This window comes from Agelaius phoeniceus, chromosome 22 (genome assembly GCF_051311805.1).
Source record: "Agelaius phoeniceus isolate bAgePho1 chromosome 22, bAgePho1.hap1, whole genome shotgun sequence".
In the NCBI taxonomy this organism is placed as follows: Eukaryota; Metazoa; Chordata; class Aves; order Passeriformes; family Icteridae; genus Agelaius; species Agelaius phoeniceus.
Window position 1 is genome coordinate 409,472 of NC_135286.1, and position 4,847 is coordinate 414,318.

Sequence of the window (4,847 nt, forward strand, 5' to 3'; positions counted from 1 at the left end):
GTGGGGGTTTTTCCAGCTGTTCGAGCTCCTGGTGCTGCCTCATGGTCCCGGCTGTCCCAGAGGAACAAGGTGGCTGTGACTCTCCATCCCCATTGCTGGCATGGAGAGTTTGCCTCTCACCCTCCTGCCCGGCTCAGGGACAGCTGGAGCCCCCTCCCAGGGGGACGTTTTCAGCTGTGGCAAAGACAGAGGCTCAAGAGAGGCTCCCAAACCCCTCCCTGGAGCTGCACCTTGTGCGGGTGTGTAGGGAGGGTCTCCCGGGGGATGGATCACCTGGCACGGCCCGGGGATGCCAGCCCGGTGTCCCAGCACGGCTCTGCCCACCCCGACCCCGGTGTGTTGTCCCCAGGGAGAAAGGGCCAGCACCTGCCTCGTGCTGGCATTGCAGCACGGCTTTTGGGGGAGGGTAAATGTTCCATGCCCAGGGGAGGGGTCTTGGGAACACCTGAGCTCTGTGATTTTCTTCCCGGGTTTCCCCAGGAGCCCTCCCAGAGGAGCCGGTTCCCACCAGCATCCCAGGGCTGTCGAGAGGGAGGAGGCTCCAGGCAGCACCCGGGTGAGGAGCAGCAGCGGCTCCAAAGCCCAAAATGCCCCGGATCCCTCCAGCCTCAGCAGAGCCCCCGCGCCGGGGGTGTCCCGGGGCAGCGGAGCCCCTCGCTCTGGGGAATTGCGATGGGAATTTGTTCTGCGGCCGCAAAGCCCCGAGCCGGAGCCGTGACTCAGCCCGCGGCCATCCCGCGGCACCGCAGCTCACCTGCCCGGATACCTGAGCGCCAGGGTCCCCCTGCCTGCGGCGGGACTCGGCTGGCTCACCCCGCCGCAGGGCTGGCCCCAGGGGCACCGTGAGGTGCCCAGGGATGTGTGACAGGCGGTGACAGCTTAGTGGGTGCCACCCTGGCATCCCGAGCAGGGACCAGAGTGGTTTGTCCACTGCCCACACCAGACACTGCCCATCCCAAACACTGCCCATCCCAAACACTGCCCACACTGGACACTGCCCATCCCTGGACACTGCCCACACTGGACACTGCCCATCCCAAACACTGCCCATCCCAAACACTGCCCATCCTGGACACTGCCCATCCCAAACACTGCCCACACTGGACACTGCCCACCCCGGACACAGAGGAAGCAGCAGGAGCACAGCAGCCCCGGGCAGTGCCCAGGTAACTCACCTGCCCACGTGCTGGGGAGCATCACCTGCAGCCTGGTTTCAGTCATACCTTTAGAGCGAGAACTCCCCAAACCCAGGCATTTCCAGGATATTCTTGTTTCTGTCTCAAAGGGTGAGTAACTTTTTTTAATGAGGGAGGACTAATGATCCCTCCAGGGCTGTGCTGTCACCTCTGAGCCACTGCCAAAGCACTCGCAGTGCTGGGGCCGGGGGATGGAGGGGCCCCAGCGTGTCCCCCCAGCCCCAGGGTCCTGGCAGTGATGTCTTTTCTCTGTGTGCTCCCCCCGTGCTCCATGTCCCCCTCTCCCTCCCAAAGCATGTTTGGGCCTTGGTGGTGGCACCAAGAACAGGGAGAAAAGGGACTCTGAGCAGGATGACCTTGTCCTTCCATGTGTGTTCCACGGTGTTTATGCCCCTTCCACAGCCCCCATCCATGAGGATTAAATATCTGCTGCCTCTGCCCCCCCCAGGAGAAGGGCTCTCCCGTGCCTCAGTTTCCCTCTGTGGTCCAGCACGAAGCCTGGGGTGCAGGGGGTGGCAGGAGGGGAGGGACTGTCCCCATGGCCCCAGCAGGGACCCAGAGCCCTCGAGGTGCCCGAGTGAGCCAGCAGCTGCAGGCTCAGCAGCCTCCAGAGCAGAGCTCCCGGCTGTCCCCAGAGGAGAGGGCACAGCGAGGCTGTCCTGGAGCTGCCACCACCTGCAGGGCACTCAGGTGTCACCCGGGGCCCAAAACCCGCAGTGAAGGGAGTGGCTGTGCTCCCTGCCAGGCCCAATTACGGCACCGGGATGGGCCATCCCCTGCCAGGGCTGGAAAGGCACAAGTCATGCCAAGAAAAACAGCACGTGGTGTCACTGGGAAGCCACCGAGCCTGGGGACACACAGGTCATGCTGCCAGGGGACAGGGATGTCCCCAGCCAGTGGCAGCCCCGGGCAGATCCACAGGCAGGCACATCAGTGCTGGGGTCGCTGCTGTGTCCCTGTCCCTGTCCCGTGTCCCCCCCACTCCCCGGGCAGCATTTTGCAGCAGCCAGGGGAGGTGACAGGTGCCATTCCCGAGCTCTGTGTCACCTGCAGTAATGACAGCCTGCGCTCCCTTTCATCCCAGGGCCTCCCGGGTGGCCCCTCTCCGGCAGCATCACTCATCATCCCTTCCAGGATGGGATGTGGCCGAGTCTGGGGGTCCAGGGTGGTGACACAGGGACGCCAGGCTGAGATCAGAGAGTGGCAGCAGAGTGACACCCCTCATGCCATGCAGTGAGTGCTCACAGCGCCCCTAATGCCGAACCCAGCCTTGCTGTGTCCTGCCTCCTTGGAGAGCTGCAGCCGCAGCAGCAGCAGCTGGTGGCGCTGCCCCAGGGAGGCCGGCGAGGAGCGGTGGCACCTCGGGGAGGAGCGGTGGCACCTCGGGGACGGGCTGTGTGGGAGTGAGCGGCGCTGGACAGCGAGCTCCAGCGCCTGGGAGGTGTCCAGGAACCGTGTTTGCCCAGGGAGGATTTGGACAAGGCCATGGAGAGGACTCCACCTCCTAAACCCACAGGGGCACGTGGACCCGGGCATGTGCATGGGGACAGCAGCGTGGGCGTGGGGACAGTGACGAGAGTGGGGACAGCAGCAGCTGTGCTGGGGACAGTGAGTGTTTGGCCAGGGATGGTGGCTTTTGTGCAGAGGGATGGCTGGACTCTGCCTGGGGACACTTTGTGCCCGCGTGGGGACACTTTGTGCCCGCCTGGGGACACTTTGTGCCCGCCTAGGGACACTTTGTGCCCGCGTGGGGACACTTTGTGCCTGCATGGGGACACTTTGTGCCCGCCTGGGGACACTTTGTGCCCGTGTGGGGACACTTTGTGCCTGCGTGGGGACACTTTGTGCCCGCCTAGGGACACTTTGTGCCCGCCTAGGGACACTTTGTGCCCGCGTGGGGACACTTTGTGCCTGCCTGGGGACACTTTGTGCCTGCCTGGGGACACTTTGTGCCTGCCTGGGGACACTTTGTGCCTGTGTGGGGACACTTTGTGCCCGCGTGGGGACACTTTGTGCCCGCCTAGGGACACTTTGTGCCCGCGTGGGGACACTTTGTGCCCGCGTGGGGACACTTTGTGCCTGCCTGGGGACACTTTGTGCCTGCGTGGGGACACTTTGTGCCTGTGTGGGGACACTTTGTGCCCGCGTGGGGACACTTTGTGCCTGCGTGGGGACACTTTGTGCCTGCGTGGGGACACTTTGTGCCTGCGTGGGGACACTTTGTGCCCGCCTGGGGACACTTTGTGCCCGCCTGGGACACTTTGTGCCTGCATGGGGACACTTTGTGCCCGCGTGGGGACACTTTGTGCCCGCCTGGGGCAGCCGCGCAGAGCGGTGCCCGCCCGGTGGCAGCTGCCGGGGCACGGGGACAGGGCCAGCCCGGGACACGGTGGCGCGGGCGCGGTGGCGGTGCCGTGGGAGCGCTGCGGCTCCCGCGGGGCGGCTGCGTGACGCTGGTGGCTCCGGGAGCAGGGCTGGGTCCCTCTGCTTGCTCAGGGAGTTGGCACACGCCCTGCCTAATGCCGAGTGGGTCGGAGCCGTCCCACGCGCGTCACGGAGCGCCCGAGGTCCCTTCCCTGCAGGCTGGAGAGATTTTCACCCACTGCCCCAGTCCCGGCCGCTCCTGTGCCCCAGTTCCGCTGCCCGGGGCTGCCCGGGGTCCCCAGCGCCCCGAGGGGCTCCCATCAGGTCGGGGGGTCCTCTCTGTCCCCCGCGCTCCTTCCCGTGCCCGGATCCGGGCTGTCCCCGCTGCTCCCCACGCCGATCCCCGGCACGGAGCGGGGCCCGGGATGCTGCGGACCCCAGACCCGCGGGGCCGGCGGGGTCCCGGCTGCCCGAGCCGGCCGTGTCCCACCCCCGTGTGGCCAAAGGGGCTCCGCCACCCCCGTGCCACCCCCGGGAGGCAGGATCCGCCCGCGTTTCACCCCCAGACGATGATTATTCCTTAATTGCCCGCAAAACAAACGAATAAAGGCCGGGCTGGCCCTTGCTGAGCGGGAAGGAAGCGGCCCCGGTGCCATTCGCGGCGCCGGGCTCGGTCCCGGGGGTCACCGGCCGGGGATGGACGGTACCGAGCGGCTCCGCCGGCCCGGCTGGGCGCCTCAGCTCCCTGCAGCGGGCCAAGGCTTCCTCCGGAGCCAGCAGCACCAGAGTCCTGCCCAGCTCATCCCAGAGGGATCTGCAGCTCCTGTCCCTGCCTGGATCCCCCAGGGCTGCCACAGCCGGGGTCCCCGTGGGGTGCTCAGCCCCATCAGCCCTTCCTCCTGCTGCATCCCCCGGTGCATGGAGCCATCCCCAAAGCCGTTCGGCCCGTCTCAGCCTCTTGGGAAACCCTCCCTGATCCAGCCTTTTTGCCAGCAACGTCAAAAGGGTTTTGCAATGAGAGGCAGCTGCCTGATTTTTTTTTTTTAATTTTTAAATTAATTTTAATAATCCAAGTTCCTTGGAAAATCAGTTTCCAGCAGGGCTGCCCTTGTCCTGTGCCCCAGCTGGGAGCCTCACGGGGAGCACTCGGGAGCAGCTTTTCATCCCGGTGGAGAAACCTGCTGGAGTCACAGGGGTGCAAGCCAGGGAGGAAAACACCACAGCAGGAGGAGCATCCCAATGGGGACCCCCGGGTGCCCCCCTGGCTGTCAGTGCATCAGGGAATGG